Here is a 20,602-nt window from a genome sequence, read left to right on the forward strand (position 1 = left end):
ACAGGAAGGTCACGCCTTCGGAAACATCAGCTGATAAGATGCGTCACCAACAACATCCGGTGACACTCTGAGGAAGACGACAGTCGTACGTCGAAACATGTCAGGTAAACAAACCTAAAAACTAGATGTCTGATAAAAAAAGAAAAAACGAACTATATTCAATATAAGACATAATGAACGTAATCGAAAGAACTGTTTATAGCTGCTATAATGTGACCGAGAACATTCCACAGCATTACTTGTAGCAATAAATGCATAAAAAGTACAATGTGTCATTCCTCAATTAATAATTGTGGTGGTAAAAGAGGAATAAAACATTTCAGGAAGTCATTATTTTTCCTACAGTTTTCCAATTATTTTCTCCGTCATATTTTATTTCCAACACACTAATAAATTTGTCATCAGCTGGGATTAAGGGTGGAGCGATATGACAAAAAAATGTTATCACGATATTTCAGGGCATTTCTACATCTAACATCTACGAAATCACGTCGTACATGAGCTGATAGGCAATGAGGCGCGTAGCACTGAGTTCTCTGTAATCCATGTACGACAAGATTGAGTGGAATAACTGTTTTATTCCATCCACATTCACTGGATTTTGAGAAACAGAAAATTTTTTATTTTTATTTTTTGCAAACTTGATAAATAAAAACTTCATACAAAACGTCTGACAAAATCATTTCCACTTAGAATGTAAACAAACCGGCGAAATGACAGGAGCAATTTATGAAAAATGCAAAAATAATAATTCTTGAAAAATAAAAAAGATATGTTCTTACCATCAAATGCTTTTATTCCATTTTTTGTTGTGCTTTTTTGTGTATTTTTTGGTGTTTTGTTTTCGAGTAGAGTTTTTATTTCGTCCTCGGTTAGCTCAGGAACACATGCCGCCATTCTGTTTTTCTCTACTCACGGTATATGAGCTGATATCCTAGTAGTAGAGTAGCCAATCAGAGTGTGTGATTGCTCATATCCACTCAACGTGGCTAGAATAATTAAATGATAATGTCTGGCTTATTTTTGTGGTCTATCAGATATATTCCATTCAGCTAGTATGATATTGAACGAGTCAGAGACGAGTAGCTGAAAGGAATATATCTGATAGACCATGAAAAAAAGCCAGACAATATTATTATTATTATTATTATTATTATTATTACACATTCGATGGAACAAGTATAGATTTTACAAAAAGTTAAGAACCAATACTGAATGCTGATTCTCATCGAATGTACACTACCGTTCAAAAGTTTGGGGTCACCCAGACAATTTTGTGTTTTCCATGAAAAGTCACACTTTTATTTCCCACCATAAGTTGTAAAATGAATCGAAAATATAGTCGAGACATTTTTCTGGCCATTTTGAGCATTTAATCGACCCCACAAATGTGATGCTCCAGAAACTCAATCTGCTCAAAGGAAGGTCAGTTTTATAGCTTCTCTAAAGAGCTAAACTGTTTTCAGCTGTGCTAACATGATTGTACAAGGGTTTTCTAATCATCCATTAGCCTTCTGAGGCAATGAGCAAACACACTGTACCATTAGAACACTGGAGTGAGAGTTGCTGGAAATGGGCCTCTATACACCTATGGAGATATTGCACCAAAAACCACACATTTGCAGCTAGAATAGTCATTTACCACATTAGCAATGTATAGAGTGGATTTCTGATTAGTTTAAAGTGATCTTCATTGAAAAGAACAGTGCTTTTCTTTCAAAAATAAGGAGATTTCAAAGTGACCGCAAACTTTTGAACGGTAGTGTAATTCAATGTTCTGTCAATCCACTGTACAAAGTTCTAACAATAAAAATGGAACAAGTCCAAAAAGCCTGAACAACAACCCAACTTATATACAAGCGATATCCAGGTTGACAGTTCAAGTTCAGTTACTTTTGGTTGTAGTTAATTGTTCCATTGCAGTTGTTCAAAACAAAAGGGCGTTGCTGAGTGACGTCCTCTTGTAAAAGTCTCCGTCACTTTTCCTCACCTCCAAGTAGAACTTTGACAATCTTTCCTCTATTGCTCTCTTTTCCAGTTTTCCGATGTCTGTCGGTATGTTTTTCTCTTGTAAATATATGTGAAGAATATCCAGGGAGGTTTGTGTAGCCTTTCAGGTGTTCAGCGCGTCTGTCTCTTTCAAAATTCTCTTTAAATCTTCTGCTTTTAATGAAGCAAACCTCACGGCCATGTTTGAGTACAAACTGTCACAGTTGCTCGCTAGCGCACTAGTTTTACATTTCCAACATCTCTTTTCTCGGCTTTCGATGTCTGTTGGTATGTTTTTCTCTTTAAATATGCGTGTAGAATATATAATGAAGTTTTAGTAGCCTTTCGGGTGTTCAGCGCATCTTCAGGTTCAGTTTTCAGTTTTTTTATGTAGTGCTCAATCCAAGCACTGAATGAACCCCATCTTCTCTCTCCTGGCCGACAAACAAATGATTGTGCACATGAGCTGCAGAAAAGTTTTGTCATTGGATCTTTGTATCAGTTCCAATGTGTGACATCGTGTTGTCTTGACAACATACAATATTATAACAATATTGCACACTCATTCTCCATTGGGGAGAGTGGCATAATGCACGGAGGATAAACGATATGATAACAATATTGCATGCCATCAATAAAACCACTAGAAAGGAATAGAACACGTTAATAATTCCATGGAAAAAGGGTCCCGTATGTATAATAATACACAATATATATCCTACCTAACAAACTACTATTAAAATATTACTGTAGTTTTACATTTAAAAAATTAAAATGTCATCAAACTAATTATTTTTGCTCTTTCATTTAACATAAAGTTTATTTGTATAGCACTTTTAACAACAGACATGGTTGCAAAGCAGTTTTACAAAAAATTATAGACTTTAAACATAAATTTAAACTAATTTTATCCCTAGTTTATCCCTAATGTGTTCCACAAAAACTGAAATTTAACACTGTAGAGGGAAAATAAAAAAAAAATCTGTAAAAAAAATTAAAAATTAAAAGATATAAAAATAACTATCAAATATTTTAAAAAAGTTTTTTTAACAATGCAAAGCACTTTAAAAAAAAAAAAAAATATATATATATATATATATATATATATATATATATATATATATATATATATATATATACACTGTATATATATATATATATATATATATATATATATATATATATATATATATATATCACAAAATCTACAATATGTTAGAAATCGAAAAGTGCATCATGACACAATTAATCACAACATCTATATTGTATTGTCATATCGCCCAGCCCTAATTGAGATACAAGCTGGAAAGAAAAATAACCCCTTCAGCCCTAAAGAAACTGTCTTTTTCTTCCAACAGTTGATAAATCATTGACTTTAGGACACAGCAAATAATCTGACACCAAAACCGAAGGTTTCATGATGACTGATGTGACAATTACTAAAACCCAGGACAGGACGGGACGGGACATATTATCGCTCACGGTCAGTGACCTCCCCATCCCATCATGGACCGGAATAATTTTCACGGACATATTATCACTCACGGGCATTGAATTCTTGTCATGTCCCATCCTGGGGATCTTACCTTATCTGTCCTGTCCCGTCCCGGGGAAGCTTACCTTAACTGTCCTGTCACATGTCATGGTATAGTTTGGATAACATACCACGGGCGATTGCTCTAAGACAACGAGGGAGGCTCAGCCTCCTCTACAAATGACGAACATCGTGTAGGATGAATTGCGCTAGGCTTATGTTATAGCCGACCTTATAACGTTGCTATTTCAGATCCAGAATCATAGAAATATATGTGCTCAACCCAACTACAATGCGAAATCATTCCGTTATAACTTTCCCCAGTTCGCCTAATGTGTGCGTGAGTTTTTCCCCCTCGTGACAGCGCGATGCAGCCCAGCCTCAGTGCACTTCAATGGCATTTGGGAGCTCTGCGCTTTCAATCTCAAAATGCAAGACGGTTATTGGACAAATACTGCGAAAACGCCCACCCACGGAGTCCCAGCCTCACAGTGGGAGGGACATGGCAGTTTCCGCAAGGAGACTGGTGATTGGTGAAAGCGGTCGGATATTTTCTTTGATTGACAGCTCGTTTCAAATATAGACAGGCAGCGGTGAATCTCAGTTCAGTCCCATGCGGATTCGCAAGTGCTGTGGTGTATTGTAAGAGATCAGCTTACATTTCGATTTCATTCATTACATACGGTTTCTACCAGCTTTTTTAGTTTGTATATATTTTCATTGTAAATAAAGTGTAAATATAGTGTTGTCAAGTTTGCTATCTTAGTTCCAGAAATTTCGTTTATTTGAGTGACTGAACTTGAACTTGAGGGGGCTAGTCAGCTAGCAAGAAAGCTGCGCACGGATGCCAAGCATTGCTGATTTAATTTTGGCGAAGCCATTTGCCAGTCTTCCTTTCGAGGAAAAAATTAAAATTAAAGAGCAGGGTAGACCAACGCCTCAAATTGACTTGGTGAAAAAGGTAGGGAATAATACTCGTTCCTTTCAGCTCTCCTGGTACGAGAAAGTGAATTGGCTAACAGCAAGTGACCCACATCAACAACAGTAAATAGGCTACTTTAGTAATATGTCATGGATGGACCAAAAATATAGAATCTATTTAAAATGTTTATGCTGAGTATATTATATTGGAATATATATTTCTCTGGATATGAATTAAACACAGCTACAATTTGGAAAACATTTTTAAACAAAAACACAGCAGAGAACATTTCACACTACAGACCTGGATTAAAAGTGAAGGGTTATCAAAACTGTCAATAAAACATTTCTCAGTCAAAATAAGTAAAATATAGGGAAAGTGTCATTGAATGAAATGTGTGGCCCCCAGCTCTATGTTTGGCTCCCCAAGGTCAGTGCTTGTGCCTATTCCAGAACACTCTGCTGTTACTGCTGAGGTTCCTGACAAAGAGCGGCTTTCAATAATGATCAATTTTTAAACAACATGCCACAATTTTAAAATATAAAATGTTAAAATATACCCCTCCCCCCCCAACACCACCATCATGTATATTGGACAGTAGGCTAATGGGCCAAAAGAACCTGTTATTTCACAGTTTGTGACCCTGCCAACAATCAGCCAGATCAGAGGCAAGAGTATGGGCAAAATTGATGTGTTTTTTCTTTTTTCTTTTAAAATCTGGAAATATCGTAACCGACCAGCCTCCCCTGTTTGAAAGACTACCAGCCGCCACTGTAATATACTATAGTTAGTTAAGAATAATCAAAAGAAAGAAAAGAAGAGAAAGAAATAACAAACAAATTAGTGTGTATCTGTTAATATTTATTTCTTCTTTGGTCTTCATGTCCCGGTATTACAATGGCAGGATGACGCATAGATTACTGTCTGAGTGATATGTCACATCCCGTTCCAGGTCACGGGTTTTAGCAACAACCAACTGATGTTGCCCTGTGAGCACATTTACACCCTCTCCTGCTTATCAGTATAAATCTGCACTCCAGCTACAAGCAGAACTAGACAGAACTCGATGCCAGCAGCGTCGATGGGGATGCCTCCACCTGGTAGGCTACACGCCTTATTAAGTTGTGATTTGGGGATGGACATTTGACCTCACAGTAATCTTGACCTGGTGAAATTACTTGTATTAGCCTTGGAGATACTGTGTTCACAAGGTTTTTGGACAGACATTTGACCTCACAGTGACCTTGACCTTAGACCTTTTGATCTCAAAATCTAATCAGGTCATGTTTGTCCCAAAGTGCACAAATGGTGAAATTTTGGTGAAATTCCTTTCATTAGCCTTTGAGACATCGCGTTCACAAGGTTTCGGGACGGATGCACGCGGACAGACATTTGACCTCACAGTGACCTTGACCTTAGACCTTTTGATCTCAAAATCTAATCAGTTTATCTTTGTCCCCAAATGCACAAATGGTGAAAGTTTGGTGAAATTCATTTCATTTGCCTTGGAGATATTGTGTTCACAAGGTTTGCGGACAGACATTTGACCTCACAGTGACCTTGACCTTAGACCTTTTGATCTCAAAATCTAATCAGTTCATGTTTGTCCCAAAGCACACAAATGGTGAAGTTTGGTGAAATTCCTTTCATTAGCCTTTGAGATATCGCGTTCACAAGGTTTCGGGACGGACGCACGGACGGACGCACGCATGCACAGACGGACGCACGGACAACCCGAAAACATAATGCCTCCTGCACCTTACGGTGGCGGAGGCATAAAAAGCTAAATTAAAGACTATTATTATTATTTTAATGCGTGTGTGTGTGTATGGCCTGCCTATTTATATGTGATGAATGAATGAAAGAATGAATGAATGACAATTTTATTGCCAGTCGTGTATGACAAAAATTAAAGAAGAAGAAGAAGAAGAAGGTTGTACGGTGCAAATAAGGACCAACTGGATTCTCTGATACAGACTGTGAGAATCTTCTCACAAGATATCAGAATGGCCTTCAGGTTAGATAAGTGTGCTGTGTTGGACATGAGGAAGAGATGGCAGCTTGACGGCATGGGAATAGCTCTTCCAGATGGTACTAAGATACAGAAGGTAGAGGATGGAGGATATAAGTACCTTAGGATGATGCAGTTAGAAGGAACATTGAACATGAAAATGAAGACAAAGATCGGGGAGGAGTATGTTAGACGAGTTAAGAAGTTATGCCGATCCAAGCTTAATGGAGAGAGAATCTGGTAACGGGTATAAATTCTTGTGCAGTTGCGGTAGTGAGGTATGGTGCAGGTGTTGTTGAGTGGACAAAGGAAGAGCTGGCGAATTTGGATAGGAAGACGTGAAAAATTCTGTCTCATCAAGACATGGGAGTCTCCACACAAGGAGCAATGTAGCAAGGCTATATTTACCAAGGAAGGTGGGAGGTAGGGGGTTGATCAGTGTGTAGAGTGTGTGGAGCATGAGACTAAGTCTTTGTATGGTTGCCTACAAAAAAAGTAAGGAATGGATGCTACAGGCTGCATTTGCAGAGAAGGTGCTTGTGGAAACTGAGATAGGGTGTACAAAGAGAAGACCAAAGATTGGAAGGAGAAGCGACTACATGGGGCATTTGTGCAGGACATAGAGGAAATCACAGTGGACGAATCCTAGAGGTGCTTATGGAATGGATTCCTGAAAAAGGAAACAGAAGGAATGATCTGTGCAGCTCAAGAACAGGCCTTGAGGACTAACTCAGTCAAGTGCAACATTGACAAAGCAGTTGAATCTCCCTTGTGTAGGGTGTGTGGAGAGACTTCGGAGAGTGTGTAGCATTTAAGTCAGTGGTTGCACTAAGCTTGCACAGAAGGAGTACCGATGTTTTATCTCGTTGTTGTTATCTCGGAGCAGCTTTCAGCTTTGCAAGGAATACGTTTTTCGGAGCTCAATTTGAATAGAATGGACAGAATGGACAGATATGGATGAGCGGTGAGGACGTGCAAAGACTGCATCTGGAAAGACCAAACAATTCATATCTTATCGACATTCGGTGCCCTGAGACAGAACTGGCCTTGTTTTATGCCGTTGCTGAGAAAACATTTCCCCCTGAATGTCAATGCCGGGAGACACTCTCATTTTTCAAATTCCTCTCCAACTCTCCGCGGTCGCCATTTTTACCCCCAGTGTGACAAGTGGGTGCGTGACCAGCGCCTTCATGGCTGCAGGAGCGGACGGCTGCTTGCTTGCGCTGGATTACCTCCTCCCTTTACCCCCCTCCCCCTTACCCCTGATTCCCCCCCCCAAGTCCCGTGTTTAAAGTGTACCTGTGTTGTCTCATCATCATCTCTCATTATCTCTAGCCGCTTTATCCTTCTACAGGGTCGCAGGCAAGCTGGAGCCTATCCCAGCTGACTACGGGTGAAAGGCGGGGTACACCCTGGACAAGTCACCAGGTCATCACAGGGCTGACACATGGACACAGACAACCATTCACACTCACATTCACACCTACGCTCAATTTAGAGTCACCAGTTAACCTAACCTGCATGTCTTTGGACTGTGGGGGAAACCGGAGCACCCGGAGGAAACCCACACGGACACGGGGAGAACATGCAAACTCCGCACAGAAAGGCCCTCGCCGGCCACGGGGCTCGAACCCGGACCTTCTTGCTGTGAGGTGACAGCGCTAACCACTACACCACCGTGCCGCCTACCTGTGTTGTAGTTGTGCTTATGCAAAGGTTTTTTTAATGTTCCCACACTGTACTCCTGACAGGAGCATAGTGGGGGGGGTGTTCTTTTTTCCCTTATGTCTCCTCATGTTGTGTTTCCTTTTTATCTTTATCCCTGTCTTCCTGTCCTGTCTACCCTATGTCAATTGTATGTTGTATATGTACGGACAGGTTGACGGCTAATTTCACTGGTACATGTGACTAGTGACAATAAAGGGCTTCTGATTCTGATAATTCTGATGGCACCGTGACAAGGTTGCGCTGAGGGTGGATTAGGAGCTATGTAAGAAGTATGGACTGAAGTGTGGGGAGAAGTGGTACGACCATAAGCCTATGGCTGTGGTTGAAAACGAGCAGGTTAAGTTGATGTGGGATAGTACCATCATCACTGACAGACAACTGCCCAGACATCACGCTGGTGCTGAAAGAGCAACACAAACGGATGATGGTTGATGTGGCAGTGCTGGATGACTGAGAACTGGAAGATTGAGAGGTACCAGGACTTGACATTTGAATTACGAAGGATACACCAGGTAGAGATAGAGGTAGTGGTTGTGCTGAGGGTGATTGGCGCTCTTGGGACTGTGTCAAAAGATCTGAAGAAATGCAAGAATACTTAGGAATACCTGACATTATTATCCCCCCAGCATATAATGCAGGGGGATATAACTATCGCTCTGTCCGTCTGTCTGTCCATCTGTAAACATTTTAGTTTCCGGAAACTCAAAAACTATTAGGAATTTTTTCATGAAACCTGACCGTTATGTTAAGTGACTAGAGGAGTTGTGCCTTTTGACATTTTGGGATTTCTGTTATTTTTATTTTTTCCGTATTTCCATGGCAACTTAGGAAAATTTGCAGAGGGGTTTCATGTGGGGGATATGTCATCTCCTGATGACTCTTGTTAGTAGTGCACAGATGTCGTCCTTGTTAGGAACAGCACACATCCTCAGGAAGGTGTTGCGTCTCTAAGCTGCGGATAGGAGCTGAAATGTAAAACAATGCACCCAGCTAGAACACCAAAGAGCTGGAGAGAATCTCAAAATAATAATAATAATAATAATAGCTGACAGTTTCTTGTCCCTATTCACTCATACAACAGCCATGTCTCTTCTTCAGCAGGTTGTTTCTTCTGACCCCAGTCCACTATCCCACACACCATCACTGCATCCTGACCAAGGCCTCGTTCTTCTGAACTCCATGCCAACATTTCCCAATTATACACCAACAAGAGCCTGTTATGGTCTCCCCTTAAGAACCAGTTATTATTTATCACAAACCTCCATTGAGAGGTCAAGCATAAATTCAGCTCCGTTTTTGATGCACTGCATTATTTTCTTTAAGCTTACAGTCTAAACGCCACCAATAACCACAGCATGGGTTTCCTGCTCTGTAATTGAGGGGACAAGACTGAGAGGGAGGTTAATGATGAATGCACAATTATCTCAGCATCTGCTGGCTCCATTTTTTGTTTTTCCAAGTGCATCTAAATAAAGAACACACACACAAAAAAAATTCCCTTAGGAAGTCATAGCCATCCAGCCACCGTTGCAACCAACGCTGGGGCCAATTTAGCTGAAATTCTACATGATTGTACATGTGGATATTGAGTTGGGATTCATCGATAGCAAATTTGCAAAATTGAGCTCAAGAAGCTTTTTCTAATTAGATGGAGTTCATGCTTACTTTAGCACATTGAACTATTTCCCTGAGGTAGAGCCGAGGGCACGCTTCCTCACGCTCCACACTGCAGTCTGGTGGATTATCCACATCCTAACACACACACACACACACACACACACACACACACACACACACACACTGATAGCTATAGTGCTAACTACACTGTGTAGCATGAGAACAGGGTTGCCAGGTTTTGACAAAATCTTAAACCCCAACAACATCTTGCACTATCAGACCTGAAACAAGACCAAATTTCCATTTTAGACAACGGGGAAAAAGTGGGGTTCAGGCTTTTTTTTTCTTTTTTCTTTTCTCAAGATCACCATGGTGCACACACATTTCTATTATGATTGCTTGCTATGGGTATTATCCACTTCATGATCCCTCTTTTCCCTTATTTCTATTTTTATATATGTCATAGCGGAGCACCATACTTAAGAGAATATGATAATGCATCAGCCTGATTTTTGATGGCTTTCACGACCTTACATATGAACAACATCCATGTCCCACTACAGGGAACCTGATCATAAGTGCAAGGCAGCGTATCTCAGAAACACTCGACCACCAGACAACGAAATCTGTATGTTTGTTTCCATAAGATAGATGGGTTTTTATCCAGCACTTATTTTTAATTTACTTTGTAAAAAATAACATGGGATTATTTGTTTACTAACACATTTTACAGAAAATATTCACGACAGTTTCATAAAAAATGAATTAAAACAGTTTTATTAGTCCACTCACTTGTTGGCCAGGTGACAGTTTGTGTCGTGTAAAGGGGCATTAGATGGATGTAATCACAGGAAGAGTTTTATTGAAAACACGTGAGTAAACAGATCCAAAATGGAGACAAATGGAGGCCGAATGGAAAACCAGGCAGTGGTGGAGTGAGGCACAGACAGGATATCAGAGGGATCCAATACTCACAGTCCAAAAACACAAACAGGGTCAAAACCAGAAAAGAGGCACAAAATACAAGGCTTTCACAAAGTCTGTGTGTTACTCAGAGTCCTTATATAAATGTCTGTGCTGTGACTGAGCTCTAATCAGGAACAGGTGCATGGGGATTAGTCCTAATGGTGCTGTGTGGATGTGAGAGATGAAACCAGACAGCTGTGTGACATATGGAGTGTGATATTGGATGGTAACTCTACGGTAGTGGTGTAAAGTGAAAGCACTGGTTCACTGCTGTCCCCCAGGCACCCAGCAGAGTTGCACCATAATAAATGTGCTGGTGGTGTTTCTGGCGCAAAGAAAGGAATAAATATGTATCGCAACTGCGATGTGAATCTCATTATTGGTCTCACTGTCACAAGACAATGCAGTGATTTACTGAGGTGAAAAACACGACATGACAAAATTCGATGGTTCATTCATGGTGCTGTAATATTATTATTACATTCAGGGAGATTCTGTGCCCTTAGAAATATTTTGCTCATAAACTCATCAGGAGCTCTGATTTTAGGCACTGACTAATATATATATTAGACAAACTGTCTGCACTTATTTGCTGTTTGATAGCCGTAGCCTAACTACAGTACGTTTTTCCAAAAATGATCACATTTTATTCCGATGACTTCCTTTGAAACAAGATCACAGTGACTGTTGATTTACTTATAAACTAAATCTCAAAAAAAGCTTGCTTTTTCCATCTGCAACCTTTTTCCTAAAATTTAGCCCAATTTGTTGTAAAAAAAAAATAATTTTAAAGGTCTAAATAAAAATACAAGGAGGACAATGTACACTTTATTCCCTTGGAAATGTAATTAAGTAGACGTATTCAATCATTGAAGCACCTTAGTAAAGTATAGTAAGAATTGTAATGAAGTACAGTTACTCAAATATTTTCCACCCCTGGGTAAATAATGTAGCTTGCTCATGCACTTAATTTTTATTCAAATCAACTTGCTAATGTCTAGGAAGTGGTATAAGCACATGAACACACACAATCTATAAGTCATTTAAACCAGAACATCAAGGGCGTAGGAGCTCATTTGGCCTGCCATCACAACAACCATGATGACCAAAACATCGATCAGAACTGAATTCACATGATAAATGAGAGAGGAGATACAATTCTAGTCAGAAGAAAATGTGTTAAATGGCCTAATGACTAATTTGTTCGCAAAAAATTTACAATACAATGACCAAGTGTTGTGCAGAAGGTCGAGTTCTTTCAAATAAAACAATTGGAATGGAAATCCATTAAGAACTGAGGGAAGAGATAGGATTTAACTGAAAATAAACAAAGTTGTAGGAAAATCAACAAGCAAAATAAACTAGACTGCATTTCCGCAGAGAAAATGCAAAGTGTGCTTGCTGAGCTGTAGCAGAACAGCTAGCATGCTAGCATGCTAAAAGCTAGCATGCCAACATGCTAATGCCAACATGCTAACAACTAGCATGCTAACATGCTAAAAGCTAGCATGTTAACATGTTAATGCTAACATGCTAAAAGATAGCATGCTAACAGCTAGCATTCTAACATGCTAATGATTAACATGCTATTTGTTAAAATTCTAACACTTTAAAGCTATGCTGACAGCTATCATGCTAACATGCTAATGGCTAGTATGTTAACTTTTAGCATGCTAACACGCTGATGGTGACATGCTAACAGCTAATGTGCTAACAGTTAGCATGCTAAAATGCTCAGGCCAACTCGCTAATAGCAAACATGTGAACTCTGCATGCTACCATGCTAATCCTAACATGTTAACAGCTCTTATGATAACATGCTAATGGTGAACATGCTAACAACTCGTGAGCTAACAGCAGGCATGATATCATAATGGGTAACATGTTAACAGTTGGCATGGTAACACATTAATGCTTATATGCTAATTGCTATCGTGTGTGCGTGTAAGTATTCCTAATAAAGTGGCTATTGAGTTGAAGTTGATTTGCTGTCAAAGTCTCAGATGAGCAGATCCTTGCCAAATGCATCATCACCTATGGGGGAAGGGAGGAACGACTCAGTCAAGCTTCCATTGATTAGTGGCAAAATGGAGAAAAAATGGACGGATGAAAGGCGAGAGAAAGCTGAGTGCGGGTCAGAACCGATATCATGTGTGTGATGGTGATTTGGCCTGAGGTGCCGTATGAGGTTTGGTGGATGTGTGGTGAAGTGTTACTGAGCAAAACTCCATTCATTTGAATGGGGCCAAAAATCAATGGAAGCCTATGGAGGAAAAAGGGATGCGTGAAAACCAAGGAAAAGATGAGTGCAGGTCTCAGATGAGTGGATGGATCTGTGCGGGGACTTGGCCTGAGGCATCAAGTAAAGTTTCTTGAAGTTTGGTCACTTGGTTAAAAAAATTGATGGAGAGTGAAAGTTTTTCTCCTGAAACACCATTCATTTTCAATGGGGCCAAAAATCAATGCAAGCCTATGGAGGAAAAAGGGATGAGCAAAAAGAAAGGAAAAATACGAGTGCGAGTCAGAACCGATTGCATGTATGTGTCGGAGGAGTTGGCCTGAAGTATCACGTGAGGTTTGGTGCATCTGCGATGAAGCGTGTCAAAGTAGGACGATTCGATTAATGAGCCCTATTCATTCTCTATGGGAAAAAAACAAAAGAAAAACGACAAGAACAAGAGAACGGGCGCGTTGATCCAAAAGCTGTATACAAGCACACTACACCACTTCGGGCCAGACGTCTCAGAGTTGGAACAGTGTCTCTATCTCGAACGCCCTAGAAGGAGTAGTGGATCCAAAAAACGTGTCGGAATAAGGCAGAATAAGTAAACTTAAGGAGGACAATAGTGTGCTTGGCTTTGGCAAGCGCACACACACTAATGACCAAGTTTTGTTCCTCGAGGGAAGATCGACCCAAAACATCGATCAGAACTGGAATCAGCTGAGAAATGAGAGAGGAGATACCGTACAATTCTAGTGAGAGGCCTGGAAAATTCATTAGTTTGGCCTAATTAGTAACTCGTTAGCAAAAAATTTGACAAAGCATTGATCAAGTTTTGTGCAGAGTGATGAGTTCTTTCTAACAAAACAATCGGAACAGAAATCCGTGGAGAACTGATGGAGGAGATATGATTTAACTGAACAGTGGATGATGGACGGACGACAGACAGATTAGCCAAATACTGATGTTATTTAAACTGTCCAAATGTAAACAGAGCTAAATAAACTGCCTGATGACGTGTCTGATTGATTTGAATAATCCAAAGTATTTTATTTACTCATTTTTGGTACCACCAAGAAACACGGACTGAAAAAACCCCAATGGTATCGCCGTATCTGTGATCATCAGAAATGTGGAAATGTGGATTTTTCAGGAGTCAGAAGCACAGAGACGCTGGGGTCAGCACTGAACACCTCACAACAGCATTTATTAACATCAGCGGTTTAGATGTACAGATGTTGTACAGTATAATGCTGCTGTTCACAATGTGTTTGAGTGAACTTTGACTTCCTGTCTGGACTTTCTGGACCCTGTCATCTGTGAGTGCTTTTTTTAAATCTCGAGGTCGTCACTCTGCGATGAAAAGTGCATCAGCATGAAGAAAAACAAGAACAAACGACAGCCAAGGAAATAAATTGGGACTCGGACACAAGAACAAAAGAGATGATGGACATCCTATGCGTCAGGAGGTGATGGGTCAAGACTCGACTCGTGTAAAGCCATGAAGTTCTACAGAGAGCAACTTGTGGTAAACTATAATAAAACTTTGCCGCTATTAATCGGGTACACATGCTGCTGAAAAACTAAACACTAGCTCAATATTTTGGTGCAAAAAAAGATGGTAAGCAGGAATTGATTTGAAATAAATTTCACTGAAATGTCTGATGGGGTTTGGGTGTTAAAAAGAGAACGGTGCAGTAAAACGTCTCCTAATTGGGAAGTGATTTGGAGTAAGTGTCAGTGTAATATACAGAGGTTTAAGGAGGAAAGAGTGTAAAGTAAAAATCAAATTATTGAGGATGATCGTTGGTCTTAGAACACTGCTTTGAGGGACTTTTTTTACATCCGACATCAGAGTAGGTTCTCTCCCAGCACAAGAGGAACCATGAGTGATGTAAATGTATGTTGATTGGTCGAACACAAGCCACCGACGACTGCCATTTTTTAAAATCTGTGTAGAACCCGTCTGAAGAATCGCCACATTAATGTTGTGGAGGGGTTTGGGTTTCCCAGTGATCCTGGGAGCTGTGTTGTCGGGGGCATTAGCCCCTGGTAGGGTCTCCCAAGACAAATTGGTTCCAGGGGAGGGGCCAGACTAAGAACGATTCAACACCCTGATGAAACAGCAAAAAAGGAGCTGCAGCACCTCACCCAGGAGCAGGAAACCAGGGCCTCCTCCTGGAGCCAGATCTGGGAGGGGAGTTCACCGACGAGCGTCTGATGGTTGGGCTTTGGCCCATGGGGCCCGGCTGTGCACAGCCCGAAGAAATTACATGAAGCTGCCACCATATGGGCTCACCATCCGCAAGGACAGGCACCAGGTTCAGGTGCGTTGGGAGCCGGGTGGCAGGCAAAGACGGGAGCCTGGGCATGCTGATCCTCTCCCAGCACAAGAGGAACCATGAGTGATGTAAATGTATGTTGATTGGTCGAACACAAGCCAACGACGACTGCCATTTTTAAAATCTGTGTAGAACCTGTCTGAAGAATCGCCACATTAATGTGGTGGAGGGGTTTGGGTTTCCCAGTGATCCTGGGAGCTGTGTTGTCGGGGCCCCTGGTAGCCCCTGGTAGGGTCTCCCAAGACAAATTGGTTCCAGGGGAGGGGCCAGACTAAGAGCGATTCAACACCCTGATGAAACAGCAAAAAAGGAGCTGCAGCACCTCACCTGGGAGCAGGAAACCAGGGCCTCCTCCTGGAGCCAGATCTGGGAGGGGAGTTCACCGACGAGCGTCTGATGGTTGGGCTTTGGCCCATGGGGCCCGGCTGTGCACAGCCCGAAGAAATTACATGAAGCTGCCACCATGTGGGCTCACCATCCGCAAGGACAGGCACCAGGTTCAGGTGCGTTGGGAGCCAGGTGGCAGGCAAAGGCGGGAGCCTGGGCATGCTGATCCTCAGCAGCACAGACTAGTAACAGATCAGTGTAGAACATTAGCCGTGTAAACAGCATCTTAACATTAGTGTTACAAGTGAAACAAAAATGGACAAATGGACCAAAAGTGAATTCCAGGCTTTATTGAGTATCTCTGCAATGAAGGAAATACAACGTGATTTTGCTGTGTGTAATCAAAATATTAAAACCTTAATTAGACTAAATGTTCTTTTCCATCATATTTTTTAGCTATCATGTAAGAAAACCAGTTATAAAATAATAAATAATCCACACTAACCTGTTAGCTAAACATAGTTTAAGCAATCACTAGCTATTTTCCACCATGAATCCATGGTTTATAATGTAAAATAAAGAATTTACTTTCAGCATGTAACACCTCGAGGTGTACCATGTTCTCAACCATTAATGGGCCGTGAAGCACCATCTAGTGGACCGCAATTTTTATTTATTTATTTATTTATTTATTTATTTATTTATTTTTCCAAGTTGAAGCTAATTTTTAGTAGAGTACAATTGCTGGGTTGCCCTATGCTCATTTTGTTTTTGGGCTGGTCAAATCAAACGAACCGTGAAATTGATAAAAGTTTCTTCCAGGTTCCTCTTGAAGTGATAAAAAAGGTGAAATAGCAAAGGCTCTTGAACCTTTCACTGTGATGGAAGGGAGCTGAGTTGAAGAGCACTCACGAATGAGTTTGCAGTGATCACTTCGTGAAAGGTTTGTAAATTCCTCTGATGTATTTTGTTTGGATTCACAAATCACTTTTCCCACAATTTTCCATTGTTTTGAAGTTCAGGAGATGCTCAAGTCCTCAGATGTTACGTTACTTTACATTATATTACATTACAAGCATTTAGCTCCAGAGCGACATACAACATACCCAGAGCAGCCTGGGGAGCAGCCAGGGATTAGGCGCCTTGCTCAAGGGCACTTCAACCATTCCTACTGGTCCAGGGAACCAAATCGGTGACCGTTTGGTCCCAAAGTTGCGTCTCTAACCATTAGCCCATCTACCTACTTATGGGCACAATGCACAAATGAAGCCAGCTAGTTGAAGTCAAAGGTTGGCTTTGGAAAGGTTTTGATGGTTTTCTCTCTCAATCTTGACTCAGTCCCACCATTATCTGAACTTGATTTTGAGTTGGCCTCAACCCCCTTATAACTTGGTCATGACCTAAAGCGTTTGTTTCCGCCCACAGAACTGTCGCTCACTCGATGTTTTTCAGCAGCAGACTGCTGCACTCACGGTACAAGAAGGAACGCTATGGCAGGTCCTTCATCCCAACTGCTGCCAGACTCTTCAACAACAGCCTGGTGTAATGTAGCACTGTTTTTCAATGTTACTATCACCTTTTAGTCACTTTTGATCACTTTATTCACATCTCATCACCATCATCTACCTCATCTCATCTCATCTCATCTCATCTCATCTCATCTCATCTCATCTCATCATCTCTAGCCGCTTTATCCTGTTCTACAGGGTTGCAGGCGGGCTGGATCCTATCCCAGCTGACTACGGGCAAAAGGCGGGGTTCACCCTGGACAAGTCGCCAGGTCATCACAGGGCTGACACATAGACACAGACAACCATTCACACTCACATTCACACCTACGCTCAATTTAGAGTCACCAGTTAACCTAACCTGCATGTCTTTGGACTGTGGGGGAAACCGGAGCACCCGGAGGAAACCCACGCGGACACGGGGAGAACATGCAAACTCCGCACAGAAAGGCCCTCGCCGGCCATGGCGCTCGAACCCGGACCTTCTTTCTGTGAGGCGACAGCCCTAACCACTACACCACCGTGCCGGCCCCCATCATCTACCTATGCTGTGCGATAATATTACTATTTAGTACAATATCCTTTCCATTTGCAAGTAGTTTCTTATTATAATCTCACTCTTATACTGTAATTGTTGTGTACAATGATGTCCATAGCCTGTGGTGTGTATGGGTTTTTTTTTTTGTTTTTTTGGGGTTTTTTTGTCATTTTTGGTTACTTTACACACACATTCCAGCCTCATTATTTATGTTGTGTTGTGTAATAACATTCACTACCTGATGCAATATTTCTATTTCTATTTCAGATGCCAGTATTTTATTAATGCAATATTTCTACTTCAGTTGAAGCTCGATTCTTATTTTGTTGTGTATATTACATAACATAGCCCATGTTTTTACTTTTTTTAACTTGCTTTTACTTTTATACATAGATATATATTTTTCCCTATAGATTTTTTAAATACTTTTATTTGCACTCTATTTTTGTTACTGTTTATCCCTGACTCTTTTTCTGTTTGTGAGCTGCTGTAACATGTAAATTTCCCCACTGAGGGATGGATAAAATTTATATTCTCTTACAGTGGTGCTTGAAAGTTTGTGAACCCTTTAGAATTTTCTATATTTCTGCATAAATATGACCTAAAACATCATCAGATTTTCACACAAGTCCTAAAAGTAGATAAAGAGAACCCAGTTAAACAAATGAGACAAAAATATTATACTTGGTCATTTATTTATTGAGGAAAATGATCCAATATTACATATCTGTGAGTGGCAAAAGTATGTGACCGTTTGCTTTCAGTATCTGGTGTGACCCCCTTGTGCAGCAATAACTGCAACTAAACGTTTGCGGTAACTGTTGATCAGTCCTGCACACCGGCTTGGAGGAATTTTAGCCCGTTCCTCCGTACAGAACAGCTTCAACTCTGGGATGTTGGTGGGTTTCCTCACATGAACTGCTCGCTTCAGGTCCTTCCACAACATTTCCATTGGATTAAGGTCAGGACTTTGACTTGGCCATTCCAAAACATTAACTTTATTCTTCTTTAACCATTCTTTGGTAGAACGACTTGTGTGCTTAGGGTCGTTGTCTTGCTGCATGACCCACCTTCTCTTGAGATTCAGTTCATGGACAGATGTCCTGACATTTTCCTTTAGAATTCACTGGTATAATTCAGAATTCATTGTTCCATCAATGATGGCAAGCCGTCCTGGCCCAGATGCAGCAAAACAGGCCCAAACCATGATACTACCACCACCATGTTTCACAGATGGGATAAGATTCTTATGCTGGAATGCAGTGTTTTCCTTTCTCCAAACATAACACTTCTCATTTAAACCAAAAAGTTCTATTTTAGAAATGTTTGTCACGAAAGCAATTCTTTAATAATTAAAGCGAGACGGCCTTTCGATTTCATAAAATCGGTGAAATTTAGTTCCCTCTGAAATGTGGTGATTGTGATATCTGTTTATTTCTGTAATATCTCACAAAATATCAGGCCATTCTGTGGCTGGGAAGTTATTTAATTTGAGGTGATTAAAGCAAATAATGTGCATGAAATCGCTCGCTTGGCGCAGTCAAGCAGACAGAGGAAGTCCGTGTGCACATGTGCAGGTTTACCTTCTTCTTCTTCTTTTGGGTTTTACAGCAGCTGGCATCCACAGTGCTGCATTACTGCCATCTACAGGTTTCCCTTTGAGCCTGCACTGACAATTCCATCATTCTGTCGCTAAACGAACAGCTGATCACACCGAGGTGCTCGCTGAGAGCCGATATTTATTATTTTGGTTCTGCGTTTCCTTTCCTTCCTATATAACAACATCTTTTCTTCTCGCTTTCTTTCCGTTACTGTAGTCGCTTTTTCACATTTCATTCGCACACTCACGTCCTCCATTTTTCTCTCCTGTTTCAAATTTGTATCCCACAATGCCTTGCGTGAACGGGGAAAGCCCACCACGTGATGCATGACGTAGTATCTTGTATTGGGTCATGGTGAAGCAGGAAAAAATAACGGAGAATTTAGGGCCATGTGGAGATAAATTCATTAATTGTTCTATAAAAAAAAACTAAAATTGGAAGTCTGTGATTCGAATTCAGTAGTTTTCAGTCACTAAACAAAAATAATTGGGTGTCGGGGAAAATTATTTTTATTACCTACACTTGAAAAATCTGAAAGGTAGTACAGCTTTAAAAACATGGCTGGGGTATCAGAGGAATAAAGCAGTTTATTCCAGGGGTGTGGTTGTGGTGTCAGGGGGGCAACAGCAGCACACACATTGGTTTATTCCTTACATAATTACCCAGCTATAGCCCAGGTTACTTGAGTCTTCCTTCTAATTCAGCACACACACACACAGCACATTCTCCCATCATGGGATTTTTACAGCTCAATCAGACAGGCATTCAGATTCTCCTTTTCACTATTGACCACTGCTGTGCTTCCAGCTGGGAAAGTGCCAGACATCGGGATGCTTCGCCATTCGCTCAGAATGTACTCTCATCAAGCAGGTGGCAGCTCACAGGGAGCCAAAAAACCCAACAAAAATAAAGCTCCATACGAGATGAGATGGTGAATATCTCCGCCAGCCTCTCAGGAACACTTTCTCAAGAGCTAATCAGCTGGTTTTATTTATTTCTTTATCTATCTATCTATCTATCTATCTATCTATCTATCTATCTATCTATCTATCTATCTATCTATCTATCTATCCCTCTTAACATTCAAAAGTATTTATTGATTTGGATTCAAACATGGAGTCTCAATCACAAGACTCCCACTCTGACACCAGATCTGTCACGTCGCACAATCACAGGCAGACTGAGAGGCTTTTCATGTGTATTTTTCTGGCTGATATACCGTACATCCTGAGTTAGAGCTGATTGGCATGAATTTCTTTTTCAGCATCATGATTTACAGCATTCCTCTCGTTCTCTGC

At 40.7% G+C, this 20,602-nt stretch overlaps 1 protein-coding gene across 1 annotated transcript in view; it reads right to left on the minus strand.

Moving 5' to 3' along the window:
* oca2 (oculocutaneous albinism II) overlaps positions 1–20,602 on the minus strand; it is a 315,932-nt gene that overhangs the window by 33,844 nt on the left and 261,486 nt on the right. The window lies entirely within an intron of this gene.

The sequence above is a fragment of the Neoarius graeffei genome, chromosome 4 (genome assembly GCF_027579695.1).
Source record: "Neoarius graeffei isolate fNeoGra1 chromosome 4, fNeoGra1.pri, whole genome shotgun sequence".
NCBI classification, from domain to species: domain Eukaryota; kingdom Metazoa; phylum Chordata; class Actinopteri; order Siluriformes; family Ariidae; genus Neoarius; species Neoarius graeffei.